The sequence below is a fragment of the Canis lupus genome, chromosome 36 (assembly GCF_003254725.2).
Source record: "Canis lupus dingo isolate Sandy chromosome 36, ASM325472v2, whole genome shotgun sequence".
NCBI classification, from domain to species: Eukaryota; Metazoa; Chordata; class Mammalia; order Carnivora; family Canidae; genus Canis; species Canis lupus.
The window spans coordinates 30,921,207-30,940,478 of NC_064278.1; the positions used below are offsets into that span (position 1 = coordinate 30,921,207).

Below are 19,272 nucleotides of genomic sequence, written 5' to 3' on the forward strand. Positions count from 1 at the left end.
TTTTTGAAATTTTTCCCTACTAGTTCTGTTTTTAATCCTGTTTCTCCAGCACTCTTTCTTTCCTCTTGGTGTCATTTCCCCTGACTCAGCCTTTACTTGTTGCACCTATTAAAAACTTAGCCATTATCTTCTTTTCTTTACTCTCCTCTCTCTCTCTAAAACCTTGGTTGGAATGTCTATGCTACAGAGTCTCGATGTACTTTTCTCTTACTTTTGAGCTACACACTCATTTATACAGCAGTGTTCTTAATATTCCTCTTGGTTGTCTGGGAAGGGAAAGATGGTGATGAAAATAATAATAGTTAAGATTTAGGGAGCATGTACAATACACCAAGCACTGTTCTAGGTCCATAATCCCTATGATATAGATATTATACTTATTTTCATTTTACAGACAAGAAAACTGAGGCCCAGAGGGGTTTTAAGCAATAGGCCCCAGGTCACACAAATAGTAATGGTGAAGACAAGATTTAAACCCCAGTTTTCAAAATAAATAAATAAATAAAATAAACCCCAGTTTTCTGGTTCCGAAGTCCTTCCTTTTAACAACTGAAAAAGGGTTGAATACTTTAATTATTTCTGAAAAAGAAGCAACAGTATTTGAACACTAGTTCAACAGGAAATGTCATAGAGAGGGAGCCGTAAAAAAAAAATTCAAAGACATACTTCTGTGACTGAGTGGATGATAAAGCTATTAATGGTAATGGAAATCTTTTTAAAGATCAACCTTGGGTGCTGAGAATGAATAATTAATTAAGTTTTGAATATTTTAACTAAAAGTGCCCGTGGGACATGTGAAGAGTGTTATCAGTTGAAAGCGGAAGTTGAGTTAGCTCATTTAAAAGGTTGACATAAAGATGCAGATTTCAGAGCTCTCAGAACAAAGATGCTCAATAAAGACATGAAAGCAGATGTTTAATGCCTGACCTGAAAGGGAGACTCCAGAGTGAGTGGAGTTTTCAAGCTATAAATCTTATGACTGTTTTTTCTACATAAAGAATAGCAAACAGTCTTCAGAAGAAACATATATTAAAAGTAGTAGAGTGGAGGCACAAAGAATGAAAGGAAATGTATGTGGTATGACACACAAGAAAAGTATGAAACAATTCAAGAGTTGGTTTTTTTTTTATTTTTAAAGGAAATATGAAGTAGAGGGAAATGGGAGATAAAAACATTTTAGAACAAAATGCTTTAGTTCCTACACCAAAATGCAGGATTCCTTAGACTGATCACACGTCTTAGGATAATTTGGCAACAGAGACTAGGATGACATCAGCAAACCAATCCCTTAGCCGAGTAGAATGAGTCACATTTTCATCTGTTTCCACTTGATTAAAATATTTTACATTTGTTGAGCATGAAAAAAAAAAAAAAAAAAAAAAAACAGAGGAAGCCATTGAAAGTGGAAAGTTGAAAGTCCAAATATGGTTTGTTTCTGACTCACCAGAATTGCAGCATCATAGGAGCTAACTTTGACTTAAAAAGACTTAAAAAAAAAAAAAAATCCATTCAAGAAATAATTCCCCAAATCACATAAAAATATTTTTGGCTTTTTTAAACTTGTAACTTAATTCCAAACAGAGAAAACCCTAAAAAAAAAAAAAAAAAAAACTTTGGTGATATTTTTTTAAATGTAAATATCAACTATAGAAAAAATGGGTAATATTTGAATATCACCTGGTTTTTATAACTTATCTTGTTCAGATTAATATAAACTCCTAGTTTGGATGATTCGAATTTATCTAAACATTTGCTTCTTTGGAACAGAGCAGGCAGGAAAAGTAGAGTAAAGAGGTGGGAACAGATTTGCTTCTTTATGGGGATCTATGCCAAGTAATCTGCAAACAATCCATTTCCTGGCAAATGTCTGCTAACTGGTTTGTTCATGATGTTTTTTTTTTTTTTTTTTTTTTTTTTTTACTGTGGTTGCTGATCTTCAGATCCCTTAACAACAAGAAAGATTCAAAATTAGGCAGAATTTACTTGGAAAAGAATGCTTGCTGACTTTAGGCAGTTATTTTTCTAAGTACATGATTTATTGTGAGGCCCAAATTATATAAGTGAAAGAAGTCTTTAAATTATAAGTCACTGCACAAATCTTACTTATTTATTAATAGATCAGAGCATGTAGAGATCATCTATAAATGGAAACAACGTTGGTATCATTTCATATTAAGACAATGTGCTGCTTTCCAAGACTTCATTGTTCTTTGTTCTGTAGTGACATTAACTGAATGAAAAACTTATTAAAGTCTTCAACAACCAGTGGGTGGGTCTTTCTAAATATAACCAAAAACATAGAAAAAATACTGAGAAATTGATTCAGTGAAAGTTCAAAACTATGTTATGTCAAAATAAATTTAGATGACAAATGCCACACCGTTAAATATTGTTGTTGTTACTATAAAGTGTGATAGACAAAGAATTAAAATTTATATCTTAAGAAGAGTTCTTACAGGGGCGCCTTGGTGGCTCAGTCGTAAGCGTCTGCCTTCCGCTCAGGGCATGATCCGAGGGCCCTGGAATGGAGGCCCACACTGGGTTCCTTGCTGAACAGGGAGCTCACTTCTCCTTCTTATGTCTGCCATTCTCCCTGCTGTTCTCTCTCTCTCTCTGTGTCAAATAAATAAAATCTTAAAAAAAAAAAAAAAAAAAAAAAAAAAGAAGAAGAAGGGGTTCTTAACATATCGTTAAGAAAAAGGCAGACTCTAAATAGAAAAATGGGCAAAACTATAAACAGGCTACTAAAAAAAAAAAAAAAAAAGACCAACCATAAATAACTACTATAAGAAAATCATTACTAGGTTTACTAAAAATCAAGTAATGAAAAGTTAAAAACACTGAGGTTCCATGAACTCACGTTTCATACTGACAAAGATTAAAAATGAAAGTACCCAGGAAGATCCTGAGAAAATGACACAAGTAGAAACAGCATAGTTTTTGGGTCTTCCAGGAAACTGACATAAACATGGAGGTAAGAGCTAGAGAGAAAACTAAAGAGCCACGGACAACATTTTCGACAAAACTAGATGGCAATATACAAGTATGTGGAGACAAACCACCAACAGCCTCAAACCTGCGGGGGATGGAAGCAGTGCAAGAGAAAGTCAAGGGAGGCCTGGGGGTATCTGATGCCTCAAGATAAGATGATCCCCAAATAGCTGCCAGAACGTATTCACTGAAAAATCCAGTGGCCTGTTTTGAGGTCCATTGCTTGGAAGGGGAGGGCCAGTGAGAGGGACCCACCTAGGTGGAGAGGATTATTCTGTCTTTGACATTGTTTAGAATTGACAGTCGAGGCTGATAACATAAAGCAGACCAACTTTCAGTTCAGTTTTTAAAACTTCTCTATAGATAATGTGACCCCTTTGAGTAGGAGTCACTAATCTCTTCTGTTTGTTGTTAGATTCATTCAGCAATTCACTAACTCACTTATTTATTCAGTGTTCTTTTCTCTAGATGCTAGAAGATGAGAATTCAAAGATGAAAGAAACCAATTCCTGCTGCCTTGAGATCTTACAACCTAATATGTAAACGAACAAAAAATACTATAATGTTATTAGTGTTACAGTAGAGGTTGTATTTATCACTTCGATGTATTAATCAGATTAAATAAGTCACATTGGAGGACAGCAGGATTCTGAAGAAAAAATAGTATAAAATGTTTAAGATCACAAACTTTGGAGTCAAGTGGCTCTAAATTCTAATTCTGAACATTGTTACTTACTAGTTGCGTGTCATTGGGCATCTGGGTTTTCTCAGTCTCCATTCCTTCAAAGAGAGAAAATGGTAATACTACCTCAGAATGTTATTAAGGAAAAAATAAGCTCAGTAATACTTCGAACCTTTAAAATTGTATATATATTCTGTATACTCAAAAATGTACCTTTTTAAATTACTGAATGGATCTCATAAAATCTAAATTTGCTGAAGAAAATGGTAGGGACAGATCCATGAAGACTTCATTGATCAATGAGGACCAACACGAAGAAATTGCAAACATTTACTTTGAAAGAGTACAAAAAGGAAGGAAGGAGGGGAAGGCAACAGCAAGTATCCATGCAACAATATAGTGTTGGACCAGCCGGATTTAATGAAATAATTCTTTTTTTTTAAGATTTATTTTTTCATTCATGAGAGACAGAGAGAGAGAGGCAGAGACACAGGCAGAGGGAGAAGCAGGCTCCATGTAGGGAGCCCGACGTGGGACTCGATCCTGGGATCCCAGGATCAGGCCCTGGGCTGAAGGCAGACGCTTAACCACTGAGCCACCCAGCCATCCCTAATGAAATAATTCTTAGAGAAAATAATACGGGTTCATTATTTATGAATAAAGACTCATTGGTTACAAATAATATTGAATAGCTCCGTACAGTCTTTGCATTCATTTATTTACTTCCTCAAGTAAGAAGAGCATCAGCATCTTAGTGTCATAGAAAGACATCAACAGTGGAGGTGAGAAATTCCTTAGAGAGGATCAAGTCTGCAATCAGAGTAAGAGTAGGTTTACTCTTCTGAATTCTGGTATGTGCAATGACAATGTATGCACACAATCATATTTTTTGCAAAATCTGCAAAAAATAAAACATTTTAACTGTAATCAATAAAGATCAGTTTCCATGCTGACTTCTTTGTCACACTTTCCATTATGCTCCAGAAGTGTTGGAGCAGCCACAGGCATTTTGGGAATCCAACTAAGAAGCTATGTTGGGGATACATTTATTGTTGATTTAGTGGGAGATATTTATTTGGTTCACAGTCCCTTCCACATAGTGAAGATATTGCTAGCAGGCCCAGTATAGGAATGACCTCAAGAGACACTCCTACCTATTGGCTGACTGGCCCAGCAAAGTAACATAAAGCCTCAGGGCTAGAATGTATATATTAACATGAACATGTCCTCTGGTGCCTTGCACAAAAACCCACAAAAAAAAAATAAATAAATAAACATAAACATAAACTGGTAGGTAGTGGAGAAAATACAAGATTTGAAATGTATAAAACCAGAAACTAGCCTGGAAAATTCTTCCAATCATCAGCTGTGTAAAATTGAATTGGGGTATTAGGACTCACTTATGCATAGTGAAAGTGGAAGTTCTCTCCTCTCAGCAATATGTTTGATAATTCAAGGAACACAATTGTGAACAGATAATACATTTGTTTTGTTTTGTTTTGTTTTTGGTGGGAAGTACATGAAATGGAATTGTCAGTTACCTCTGTAGGACACAACCCATAGCAGTAGTAAAAACAGAAAGTACTTCAAATTGTGAAATGCTTGTTCTACATGCATTTCAATGTATTGGATTATATTTTAGTATATCTATCTCACCTTATTCTGACAGTCTGGAGCAAACAAAAGGCAAAATTCCACCAATGCAGAAAAATTGTTTGAGAAAGTTAGTATTCCAGTAACAAAACCACTGTGTATGTGTGCACATACACATGTATAAAGTACAATAGCATAGCTCAAAACAAAAGAACAGCAACATAAAGATGCACTTAAATTGCTCTTTCTTATGGTTTTAAGTTAGTTTTATATATTTTTCACAATGATTTATCATACCAAAATTCAAATACAACAGGAGGGAAGTATCCTAGAAGAAGCCAAAAATACTGACTTAAAAAAAAATTGGTTAAAATTCAGTCAGAAAGGAGCACACGGGTGGCTCAGGGGTTGAGCATCTGCCTTTGGCTCAGGTCATGATCCCAGGGTCCTGAGATCGAGTTCTGCTTCGGGCTCCCTGCATGGAGCCTGCTTCTCCCTCTGCCTGTGTTTCTGCCTCTCTCTCTGTGTCTCTCATGAATAAATCAATAAATTCTTTTTAAAAATTCAGTCAGAAAACTCCTACATATATGGCATTTGTCAAGTTTTTGTATACATATTTATTATTATTTGTTTTCTTATTTTAAGGAAATATTAATTCACATACCAAATTTGTATTTGTAATTTCCTAGTCTTTTTCTTATAGAAGTCTCTCAAATCAAGTAAGAATGTACCTCTGTGTAAGGGCAAAAATGAAATGGATGAATAAAAGCATCATATTCATGATGACTTAAGTAGGAAGGTGGAGATTATACTATAAAGCGTTTGGATATGACATATAAAACAGCATGATGGATAGCAGAGCTTTCACAACATGGTACTTAGAGCTACGGGTGAACCAGCAAAGTATAGTTTAAATTTTTTAGAAAAAAGTATTTGCTTGGTTACACAACAATGGGTTTGGCATCCAGGTTGAACTGCAATGCGATTTTAAGCCCAACAATGCCTTGGCCAAGCACACGGGATTCTGTGGAGCCAGCGCCAGCTTTACACACATGTGACCTGTGTAGGTGCAATGGGCTCCACACCTAGAAGTACCCCATGCTTGCTCATTATCCTGCCATCTTCTCGAACTTTGTAGTAAGTTTTGAACATGGCGTCCCACAGCCCATGTGGAGCAGAAATGGTAGACTGCCTGGCTGTCACGAGCTGTGGGCTGCCACAAGAAGGAGGTGACTTCAGGTAGGGAGATGCTCTGCAGTGGAAGCCCACCTTGCAGTTGCTGACAGCTGGGCAACGAGTCTTCTGGAGGGGGACCTAGGCCGACCAACATGATGTCCATCTGCCGGATGTTGTGTTAAGATCTTATTGCAATACTTTAAAGATAACTTCAGTTGCCCAATTTTCTCCTTTTTCATTTTAAGTATGTAAAGATTCTCAGAAGTCTAAGTTGTTTTCCTAGCTCTTAATGATGTAATGAGAAAATTTCTCACTAAGATTTCTTTCTTAGTGAGACTTCTTTGGTGAGAGAACACAAATTATTTTAATTGCATTTTAAATTTATAACTGCAACATAAATTCGGTGAACTTAAAAAAGGCAAGTGCTAATTTTCTACTGGGGTTTAATATGCCAACTGCTCTCACATAAATCAATACAGACAACTTTCAGTCTCTGTCTTTTTATTATTTTTTTAAAAGATTTTATGTATTTGAGAATGAGAGAGCATGAGCAGGGGGAAACGCAGGAGAGGGAGAAGCAGACTCCCCGCTGAACAGGAAGCCTGACTGTGGGGCTCGATTCCAGGACCCCAGGATCATGACCTGAGCTGAAAGCAGATGCAGCCAGGCACCCCAGTCTCTGTTTTTTGTTTTTTGTTTTTTTTTAATTAAATCTCACTTAGCTATGGGTGCTTGGGTGACTCAGTCAGTTAAGCATCCAACTCTTGATTTCAGCTCAGGTCATGATCTCAGGGTTGTGAGATGAGCCCTGCATTGGGCTCACATGTTGGGGGTGGAGCCTGTTTAGGATTCCCTCTCTGCTTCTTCCTCTGCTCCTCCCCCACCTCTCTTTTTCTCTCAAAAAATATTTTTTTTCACTTAGCTATACATTCCAAAGAGACTATTTCAAATAAGGACTTTTTTTTTTTAAAAAGATTTTATTTATTTATTCATGAGAGACACACAGAGAGAGGCAGAGACACAGGCAGAGGGAAAAGCAGGCTCAAGGGAGGGAGCCTGATACAGAAATCGATCCTGGGACTCCAGGATCATGCCCTGGGCCAAAGGCAGGAGCTAAACCACTCAACCACACAGGGATCCCAAATAAGGACATATTTTCAGATGATTTTAAATTCAGTGGATTCTGGAAACATATCAGTAATCCTTGTTATAAATTAAGAAACAAAACACTGGTCGCTACAGTAAAGCAAAAGAACTGATGTAAATAATATTTAGCATCCCAATGTTATTTCTGATGCTCTGTGGTATGTAAACAAGATCAGAAGCATGAAGATTATCACCCAACCCTTCCCTCCCCTCTTACATTACTCTTTTTCCCCCCATAACAATGATTTCTTTTGAATTTTTGTTCATATTTGCCATTTTCATTGCCTATCTCCTCCCTCTACAAGACAGTTCTATGAGGTCAGGGTTTTTTACCAGTTTTGTTCACTGTTGCAGTCCCAGTACAAAGAAGAGTGGTTGACCCAGAGTCAGTACTCTAAAATAAGTTGTTGGATGAATGAGTAAATGAATACATAGAAACTTATAAAAGCCTTCCTAAAATTGCAACTAAAAATATAAAATCCATAAATTCACTTTTGCACAGTTAGAAAAAGCAAAGTACTGTTATACTACAGCTCAATAGAAATCAAAATGGAGATAATAAAGTAATACTCAAAGCCTTAAACACTCTAAATTATTAAAAAAAAAATAATTACAGGGCAGCCCGGGTGGCTCAGCAGTTTAGCGCCGCCTTCAGCCCAGGGCCTGATCCTGGAGACCCGGGATCAAGTCCCACGTCAGGCTCCCTGCATGGAGCCTGCTTCTCCCTCTGCCTGTGTCTTTGCCTCTCTCTCTGTGTCTCTCATGAATGAATAAATAAAATCTTAAAAAAAATATATATATATAATTACAGCATAAACCAGTTTGAAGTTCAATTTGTGGATGATTATGCATTTGGTGCAATCTAAAAGTTATCTTAAATAGCCAAGAGATGTTATTCTTTTTTTTAAAACAGAAAACCTAGAGTATAGTATCTAGTAGTGGTAGTAAAGCTCGGTTTCTATTTTGCTGACCAGGATGTAATTAAGATCTTATCTTTCACAGAGACATAGGAACTTAAATCCTCAGGGTAGGAAGTAGGAGGAAGGAAAGAAATGTTAAAAAAAAAAAAATTATAGTCATGCTAACATTAATACTTAGAGCACAAGTAACATATGAAGTCTATATCTAAACATGTTAGAACTTTTTTTTTTTAAGATTTTATTTATTTATCCATGAGAGACACAGCGAGAGAGACAGAGACACAGCCAGAGGGAGAAGCAGGCTCCCTGCAGGAAGTCCGATGCAGGACTCAATCCCAGTACCCCAGGATCAGGCCCTGGGCCAAAGGCAGACACTCAACCGCTGAGCTACCCAGGCGTCCCTAGAACTGCTTTTTAAAAGATACTTATTCAAGAAATGTAATTAGATAAGCTTACATTTAGGTTGCTAAAAAAAGAAGGCACATGGATTTTAGACATGAGCCCCTCTTAACTCTTGTAGACAGGGATTCCCTCCCGTTTTAACAGATCATGACCCTGAAAAAAAATTATTTTTTCATTCTTTTCTCTCCTTATCTGCTCCTCTAATGGTAACAGGAGTGAAGAATAGTGCATGGTAATGTTATAAAAGTTGGACTAAAATTTGACAAATTAATGTTGCTAGGCAATAAGGCTTGTCCTGGAGGGAGACCTGGGCAGCTTATCTCTATGTCCCCACGTGTCCACCATAACCTTATTGTTTACAGAATGGAATATTCTATAATGTGGATCTATTCAAGACCCAAAGTGAAGGGTATTTACCTTCTGAAATATGAATGTGTTATGAGATAGTTACACCACATCTTGAATCCATTCTAAGTTATAACCCTGAGGTCTTGAAAAAAAATTCAAGGTTATTACTAGAATTAAACACTTACAATAATGCTTAACTATGTCAACAGATCCAACTAAATCAGTATCATTTTGTTGTCATTTAAATTTCCTCTTATTCTCAAACAGATTCTAACTAGTAGAGTAAATTCAGCTGAGTGTGCTTTGGAGTTTAAGCCATATATCTTCATATGTTAGTATATATTAGAATTACCTGAGATAACTGATAAAATTGGAAACCCATAGGCCCTTTCCCAAAGATTCCAATTAATAGGATTAGGGTTATGGCCCACATATTAAAAAACATTGGAATAGATACCTGTAAATTTCAAGTTTTTGCTAGCGTTTTTGTGGGAGTTTCTAATTCCTCTATTATGTGAAATGGAAAAGGGACATTTGATGGATAAAAGTTAATTAAGTATCATTTTCATAATATATTCTCTAAGACATCTAGGTCAATAAAAAATATTTTATATCTCCTACCAGTTGTATCCTCCTACCCAGGAAAAGTGCCAGTTCAAGTTTGTTCTCCCACAAAATCAAAAGAAACATCTGTGTTCTGGTAAATGCCAGAACAGAAACGACTGGGTAATTTCCTTCTTGGGCTACCAAACAGACTAATCCTCAGAGAACCTAGACTGGGCACTTGAAAAAGCACTTAAGGGCTTGATTCTGGGCCATCAGACTTTGGCCAAGGCAAACCTGTCTGTTTCCCTCCACAGAAGGGGCAGTTGTGTTTGTAGTTTAGGAAAGGAAATAGCCGGTGCCCAGTAGAAAGCCTCCCAGAATCCTAGTGGTATAGTCGGCCGCAGGCTGAACGCAGAACATCACTGAGCACATGAAAAGCAGGTATCGGCACAAGAGTAAGTCAGCACTGGTCTTGAGAGATGCTTCACATGAGACTGTTCTAGGCTCCTGTGCTGAGAAATTCTCACTCACCCAGCATGAGATTTCCCAGGATGTATGTCAGAATAACCCACGGATAACATTGAGGGACTATAAATAAATACATACTAAATTTTAGTCAAAAAGAACAAATATCTGGGTTTTCTCTATGTGAGCCCAGCTAAAATAGGCTCCTGTATGAATTAGTTTTATACTAAAATATCTTACTAGCTTGTGTTCGTTAGAAAAGAAATTTCTCCAAATGCTTAGCACATAAGAAACCTCCACCAAAACAACTTCCAAATGAAGCCATCTTGGAAAAGATTCTTTTCTCATCCAAATTTAAAGTATTTCCTCATCCAGACTGCATAACACACAAGATTTAGTGCAACAAAACTATATGTTTGAACAGTGTTATAGGCATATAACCAGGTTGGCCTACGCTTGCCTAATCCATAGTTCCTGTTTTTCAAAATTCAGATATGGGTTTTCCATCGCTGGATTTCTGTGAATGCTAGAACAACATAGGCAGTCAGTAGGTCAGAAATAAGCCAGGAAATCTAAAAAAAATAATTTAAAAAAAGCTAATCAGGTTGTAATGATGTGTATGTGGTCTTCAAAAGACACATATAAGAATATTCATGGTCGAACTATTCCTAATAGTCAATAATCATTAACCATCCAAATGTGTAACAATAATAGAATGGACAAGTAAATTTATGGCTAAGATCACATAGCAGTGAGAATGATCTACAATTATGTGCAATTATGCAAAAATATTATAAACATAATGTTGAGCAAAGAAAGCCAATATTATGGTGTTGGTACATACTGCATATATTTCTTTTTTTTTTTAAGATTTAATTTATTTATTCATGAGCAACACAGAAAGAGAGAGGCAGAGGGAAAAGCAGGCTCCATGCAGGAAGCCCGACATGGGACTCGATCTGGGGACCCCAGGATCATGCCCCGGGCTGCAGGCAGTGCTAAACCGCTGGGCCACTGGGGCTGCCCTATATTTCTATTTAAAATTCAAACTCAGGAAAAATTAATCTGTGGTGTGAGAAATCAGAATAATAGTTAACATGAAGGAGGAGGAAAGATACTTATTGGGTGTTTGTAAAGGGGGCTTTCTGGGTTGTCCACAAGACCCTGTTCCCATATTGGGGTCCTAACTACATGGGTTTGTTCACTTTGAGAAAATCCAGTGTGTGTTATACACAAAATATGTGCATACTTTTCTGTATATATATTATACTCCCATAAAAAGTTCACCAAAAATGCTATCTCATTGTGCCACTGAGGAAAATAACATGAAAATGAAATTAAAAAATGAGAATTAAAAGCAAGGAAAATTGGTACCAAGTAGAGCTAGGAGAGAAAAGGAATAAGATGGAAGATCTATCTCATGAAGTAACTGCCAGTCCCCTAAAGGGGTAAGGCACAGGCGTTGAGAATAAAATTTAAACCAAAATGCTCAGAGAATATCATACATCAAAACAACCACAACCAAAAGTCATTTTCTTCCTTAATGAGAAGGTACAGAAATCAAAGCTATTCAAGAAAAATAAATGGCATTGGGGTCCCTGACGTAAAAAATAAAATGAGCTCTCTAGCTCATACAATGCAATCTTCCCAGAAGTTAGTCATCCTTACAATTTAGATGAGATAAAGTATAAAATGGGAGATAGATAAAATATAAGGGAAGAATCCATTTTTTAAAAGCTACAAAATAGGGCAGCCCGGGTAGCTCAGCAGTTTGGCACCGCCTTCAGCCCAGGGCCTGATCCTGGAGACCCGGGATCGAGTCCCACGTCAGGCTCCCTGCATGGAGCCTGCTTCTCCCTCTGCCTGTGTCTCTGCCTCTCTCTCTGTGTCTCTCTCTGCGTCTCTCTCTGCGTCTCTTTATATTTAAAAATATAAGCTTGAAGTATGAGCTACTCTAAGCATAATACCATAATTTTTTCAACTTGAAAAATTAAAACCATATATGCACCCAAAAACTATAACTCGAAGTGAGAGAAATTTAGAGTTGTGGGGAAATATTTGAAAATTATTTGAAAGGGTAAAGAGTTAATATATTTGATTTGCTAAGAATCCTTAGAAATCAAAAAACAAGTTTTAACAGAAAAGTAGACAAAAGTTACAAACAGGCATGTCACAAAAGAATACAAGTAAATGGAAATTCAACCTCAATGAGTATCAAAATAATTATAGAGGGGCTCCTGGGGGGCTCAGTGGTTGTCTGCCTTTGGCCCAGGTCGTGACCCTGGGGTCCTGGGATCAAGTCCCGCATCGGGCTCCCTGCATGGAGCCTGCTGCTCCCTCTGCCTGGGTCTCTGCCTCTCTCTCTGTGTCTCTCAGGAATAAATAAATAAATCTTTAAAAAATAATTATAGCATTCTGAAGTTATAAAACTGACAAATATTTTCATAAATATTACTGACCATGTTGGGATAATACAGAAATATGATGGAGATATAAATGCTAAAACCTCCTGGAGGACAATTGAGCTGAACAAACACTTCACTGTACATACCAGCAGCTCAAGTTTGACCTTCAGCTATCTTCACAGAGAATCAGGAAAAGGTGGGAATAATGACCAGAGGACTCTGGGATCCAGAAGCCTGGGCTGCTCTGGGGCAGAGCAGACGAGGGGGCAGCGGCCTGGCTTCTGGGGACCACTGGTGTTAACAGGAGCAGTTCCAGGAGGAGGTTAAAAATCAAGAAAAACGGTTATGACAATCTGACCCAAAAGGATAAAAACCTCTCCTATCTTGAAAAGCACTCTCTAATATGGTTTCAACCTAAAAAAAAATTTTACTACATGTTAATTACCACAGGCTCTCAGGGAAATCTGTATTTGAATTTGGCAAAGCATCAGTTGCTAGAAGATAGAGCTGCTACTTTTTTTTTTTCCAATTTACAACCAAGAGAACACAATGAATGTTTTGAAAAGAATCATTTTTAAACAAAAAATACTTTTCTTTCTTTTTCTTTCTTTTTTTTTTTTTTAGATTTTTTTATTTATTTATGACAGACAGAGAGAGAGAGAGAGGCAGAGACACAGGCAGAGGGAGAAGCAGGCTCCATGCAGGGAGCCCGAAGTGGGACTCGATCCCGGGTCTCCAGGATCAGGCCCTGGGCTGAAGGTGGCGCTAAACCACTGAGCCAACCGGGCTGCCCAAAAAATATTTTTCAACTATGAAAAATAAAAATAATTAACTGTTTAAAAACAGAGCCAGAGTGGGGCGCCTGGGTGGCTCAGTTAGTTCAGCATCCGACACTTGATTTCAGCTCAGATCATGATCTCAGGGTTGTGAGACTGAGCCCTGTGTTGGGCTCTGCGCTCAGCACAGTCCACTTGAGATTCTTTCTCTCTCGACCCCTCCCCACTGCGATCCATAAATAAATAAATAAATAAATAAATAAATAAATAAATAAATAAATAAATAAAATCTTAAAAAAAAAAAAAACAGCAATAACAGCAAAAACAAATAGCAACCCAAACCCCTTCACATATAATGCATGTTCCAAGTTGGACACTGAATTTTGGGGATTTTACAGAGGTTTTTTTATTTTTATTTTTATATTATTGTATTGTTTTGTTTTTTCCTATTGTTTTCTCCTTCTAGAACAACCACTGAGTTGTCACACAAGTGCAACAATTACCCTGTCTGGTCTCTAGGGCACAGGCTCTGGAGTTAAACTGCCTGCTTTAATTCCCAGTTCTACTAATAAAGAGCATGATTTGGGGCAAGTTAAATATTTTCTCTCTGTGTAAGTTCCCTCCTCTATAAGCTTAGGAAAACAATAGTAACGTGTCTATAATGTTTTTGGGAAAAATATCATTGTGTAAACACTGAGGATAGTTGTTAATGCAGTAAAAGGGTTTAAAAGTGTCCATCTTCAGGTCTGTATGTCTTAGCTGTGTCCTCTCGGGCAGATAAAAAGCCCAGAGCACGGCAATCACGCTTCCGAGTCCTCAAACCACGAAAGCACACGTAGGTGACAAGGGCCATAGTAAGCGGTGGAATGATCGGGGAGGAGTGCCAGCAGGTTGGTGGCACAGGACGCCCCAGACCCTCTTTCCTCCTCCAGAATCCTGATTCCACAGTATGTGGAGCAGTTCTCTGCAGGAGAAATCCAGACAGAAGAGGCTCCTGCTCTCCGGAGCACACACCACAGGGAAGCCAGCTGGAAAACCGGTGGCCTGTCTTGCCATGGTTCCCTGGCGAGGAAACTCCGGGGCCCTGGCCTCTCCTTGGGGAGGCAACAGGAGCCCAGCCCACTCCACTAACACTCTGTGCTTATGGTTAACAACACTGAACTTCTGGATTGAAGATTTAAGAGGGTAGATCTCATGTTATATGCTTTTTGCCACTTTTACAACAGATGATTAATAATCATCCTAACAGAGGTAAAGGAATAACAACTCTACCAGAAAGAATAAGAACATAAGAGGATAGAGTGAAGAAAGAGAAAAAAGAGCCCCTTCTGAAAGGTGAGCTTTTAAAAACTTGAGACTGTCATCCAGTCAAAACTTTTGATTCCTTCTCTAAAAACTGTGCACTTTGTAAAAAACAAAGACAAAGAATAAAAAACACTTCTGCAAAATTGCATTTCTGATAGCCAGCACACGTTGACGTGGGTGCCCACCGGCGCCCACAGAACCGCTGACTCCCTGGCTAAATGGGTCTTCTAGTTTGTTTGATGATTTCTTTTTTCAATATTTTTATTATGATAAAAGCACACTACAATTAAATTTACCACTTCAACCATTTTAAAGTGTACAGTTATGTGGTAGTAAGTACATTCAAGTTCTGTGAAATCATCATCACCATCCATCTGCACAGCTTTTTCATCTGGTAAAACTGAAACTCTACGTTCATTAAACAATAACTCACCTTTTTCCCTCTCCCACCACCCCCTGGCAACCATATTATACTTTTCTATGATTTTTGACCATTCTTAAGTATCCCATCAGACAGTATTTGTCTTTTTTTGACTGGGTTATGTCACTTACCACAATGTCCTCCAGGTTCATCCATATTTTGTGTATTTCTGCATTTCCTTCCTTTTAAAGGCTGAATAATATTCCACTCTATGTATAAAGCACATTTTGCTTATATTTTTCTCTGTAGATGGACACTTGTGCTGTTTCTACAATTTAGTTATTATGAATATGGCAGCAATTAATATGGGTGTAAAAATATCTCTTTGATACTGCACTTTCAGTTATCTTGGTTATATTCCCAGAAATAGAATTGCTGGATCATAGGTAATTCTATTTTTAATTTTTTGAGGAACCACCATATGTTTTCCATAGTGGCTGCACCAAATTACTAGTTCCTACTAATATAGCACAAGTGTTCAAATTTCTCCACATCCTCACCAACATTTGTTATTTTCTGTTTTTTGGTTTGTTTGTTTTTTTTATAGTAACCATCCTAATGGGTTGTGGGGTGGTAGGTCATTACAGTTCTGATTTGCATTTCGTTAATGATCAGTGATAGTGAGAGTCTTTTCATGGGCTTCTTGGCCATCCGTATATCTTTTTTGGAGAAATGTCTATTCGAGCCCATCTTTGAGTTGGGTTGTTTGTTCTGTTGTTGCTGAGTTTTAGGAGTTGTCTACATATTCTGGATATTAATCTCTTATCAGATATATGATTTGGGTATATTTTCTCCCATTCCTTGTGAATGGGCATCTTTTTTTTTTCTGTTGATACTTTTTGGTGCACAAAAAACTTTAATTTTCATGAATTCCTATTTGTCTTTTTTCTTTTGTTGTGCGTCCCTTTGGTGTCATATCTAAGGAGTCATTGCCAAATCCAATGTCATGCCTGTTTTGCCCTGTGTTTTCCCCTAGGAGTTTTACAGCTGTATCCCTTACAGTTAGGTCTCTAATTCATTTCAAGTTCATTTTTGTATGTGATACGAGGTAAGGGTCCAAATTCATTTTTTTGCCTGTGGACATCCAGTTTTCTTAACACGATTTGTTGCAAAGACTGTCCTTCCCCCAGTGAGTGGTCTTGGCACTCCTGTCAAAAATCATTTGATCACATATGGAAGGGTTTATTTCTGAGCTCTCTATTCTATTTCATGGGTCTGTATGTCTGTCTTCATGCCAGTGCCACACTATTTTGAGAAAAAGTTGATCTGTAATAGAAGAATGAGTTAAATGACAGAGGTTTGGGTCAAGGATATGCTATTTGAGTAAGAAATAGCTGATTCTGAGTTATCATGTTGCCTGTCCAAAAAAAGTCCTGACTCCATCCTGCACCTCAAAGGGAGAGGCTATAATAAAAGAGTGAACAAATATCGTAAAGTTCAAATAACTCTAAATCAACTATATTTATACCATTGGAAATGCAAGGCATTAGAGACATTGCTGTCAACCGCTTCAGCAGTGGTGGGAGACGGAGCCAGTGGCTTTGGTCGCAGTAAGAGAAGATGGGGATGTGTCCCGAATCAGCGCCCTCAGCATCAGACAGCAGCAGCAGCTGGAAGGTAAACCGTGGCAAAGCCAGCGGTAGAGGCCGGTGCAGCCGCACGGGCTCAGCTCCCAGAGCACCTGCAATCTCTCTGGAGCCGGCCACAGTAGTGTCCTGCAGGAGCAGGAATGACAAACGTCCCCTTGTGAGCACAGGGAACATTTCCACCAGGAAGGAAAGCACAAGAAAAACAATAGGAGATTAGCTCGTAGTTGATGGGAGGATTTGGGCCCGAAGTGGAGGGGAAAACACCTGCTGAGCAAAGCTGTAGGTAGTGGAAGAGCATTTGCACTTCTAGAGAATGGGCTCACACCTGAAGAAAATGCGGTCTTTTGTGTGACTCTTATGGAGGCTTGGTTTCCCCTTCAAGGCTGGATCGCCCGGGAGGACTGATGAATCCATGAAATGTAAGAGAACACGCAGCTGGATTGTGGTACACCAGGTTTGCTATTTCAGAAATACCTCGAAAAAAAAAAAAAAAGCAAGAAATTTCAGTCAAAAGTAAACATGTAGAAACAATAGTCTCCACATCAAAGATACAGGATTCCTAAGCTGAGTGTACAAATGATTGTTTTCCTGTTGGTGCCTGCACCTTTATTCTTACAGCCCTCATTCTGTTTCCAAGTAATTAGAGGCTGAGATCTAGGAAAGATTAAGTGTTTTAAATGCTTCTATTTAAGAATAAAGCTGTTGCCACACTCTACAGCAGAACTGCGTGTAGTCACAGGCTGGAGAGGCGACCAAACGCGAGGCACCACGTCCCTAATTCCTCCTGCTGCTCGCCCACGAACAGCAGCCTATTAAGTAGTCCGCAAGGCTTGGGACCCTAAGGACTACGACGAGTAGCAATGAGAAAAGCATGTGGAATTAGATACCTCGGAGCCACTACATACAACCGACGCTGAGGAGGGGGCGGGACCCGCAGGGGACAGGGCACGACCTGCAGACGCGCGCAGGGACGCGGCTGCCCCGAGGTCCCGCTGCGCTCGGGGCCAAGGCGATGCTAGCCCGGCCCAGGACCCCGTGAGCCTATGGGGACAGCGAAGCAATCCGTTAGACACTTCCTGGCCTCTGCCCCCGACCCCGTGCAGGCGACACCCCCAAGCACGCGGCCCGCGGGATCCATCTGAAGGGCCTCCGGACTCCGGTGGCACCAGCCGGACATCGGCGACCTGTTCCCGCCGTGCCTGAGCCCTCAAGGCCCTGGGACCTGCTTCCAAAGTCCCTTAGGGAGTCTGCTCCCCCCAACCCCGCCCGCTCCCGGGGATATCACAGCCCCCGCCCAGGCCTGGGGCAGCCTCTTCCTGCCCCCGTCCAGCCCCCCGTCCCGCCCCCACGTCCTGCCCCCGGTCCTGCCCCCGGTCCTGCCCCCCCCGCCCCCGTCCTGCCCCCGTCCTGCCCCCGCCCCCGTCCTGCCCCCGGCCCTGCCCCCGGTCCTGCCCCCCCCGCCCCCGTCCTGCCCCCGGCCCTGCCCCCGGTCCTGCCCCCCCCGCCCCCGTCCTGCCCCCGGCCCTGCCCCCGTCCTGCCCCCGGCCCTGCCCCTGGTCCTGACGCCGTCCTGCCCCCCCCCGCCACCCGTCCAGCCCCCCGTCCTGCCCCCGGTTCTGCCCCCCCGTCCTGCCCCCACGTCCTGCCCCCGTCCTGCCCCCGTCCAGCCCCCCGTCCAGCCCCCCCGTCCTGCCCCCCCGTCTTGCCCCCCCCCGTCCTGCCCCCCGTCCTGCCCCCGGTCCAGCCCCCCGTCCTGCCCCCACGTCCTGCCCCTGGTCCTGCCCCCCCCCCGTCCTGCCCCCCCCCGTCCTGCCCCCCCGCCGTCCTGCCCCCCGTCCTGCCCCCGGCCCTGCCCCCGGTCCTGCCCCCCCCCGCCCCCGGTGCTGCCCCGGGTCCTGCCCTCCCCCACCCCCGGCCCTGCCCCCGGGCGTTAATGAGCTCCGCGGAGGTCTCTAGAATTCTCTCGCGGCGCCAGCTCCTACCTCGCCTGTATCCCCTCGATACTGCAGCTTCATTCTTGTATTTGGAAAGTAAACTCCGGGGCAGCCCGGGCGGCTCAGCGGCCTAGTGCTGCCTGCGGCGCAGGGCGGGCTCCTGGGGACCCGGGGACCTGGGGTCGGGTCCTGGGTCAGCGCCCTGCCTGGAGCTGCTCCTCCCTCCTGCGCCTCTGTCCCTCGTGAAGAAATAAATAAATAAATCTTAAAAAGAAAAGAAAAGAGACTCTAAGAATAAATGTGTTTATGTCATATTTCTGCTCTTAATCTTTCTTTCAACTCAATCTTTATAAGTTTATCTCATTTTATTTCATTATTGGTTTAGCTATATTTGATCTTTCAGTCATCTTAAAGATTCTGTTTTATTTCTGATTCTGTGCTATTTTATTTCTTTTCTCTCTTTTATTTTATGGCATACGTTTTCTATAATATCATAGAAAACGATACCTATTCTCAGTTTATTGTAAGTTTGAATTCTGTTTTTAGTTCCATTAGTGTTTATTTTTATATCTT

At 40.4% G+C, this 19,272-nt stretch overlaps 1 long non-coding RNA gene across 3 annotated transcripts; it reads right to left on the reverse strand.

The window, feature by feature from the left end:
* Window positions 1–1,891: 1,891 nt before the first annotated feature.
* On the reverse strand, window positions 1,892–18,959 carry LOC112668254 (uncharacterized). 3 transcript variants are annotated; one of them, XR_007408715.1, is made up of 6 exons: window positions 18,748–18,959; window positions 17,653–17,806; window positions 17,091–17,239; window positions 15,308–16,891; window positions 3,728–3,771; window positions 1,892–2,633 (listed from the first exon to the last, which is right to left on the reverse strand). It is a non-coding gene; the product is annotated as an uncharacterized LOC112668254 (long non-coding RNA). The 3 variants fall into 3 exon arrangements; XR_007408716.1 differs by lacking the exon at window positions 17,653–17,806; XR_004803348.2 differs by lacking the exon at window positions 15,308–16,891.
* Between the last annotated feature and the right edge of the window lie 313 nt (window positions 18,960–19,272).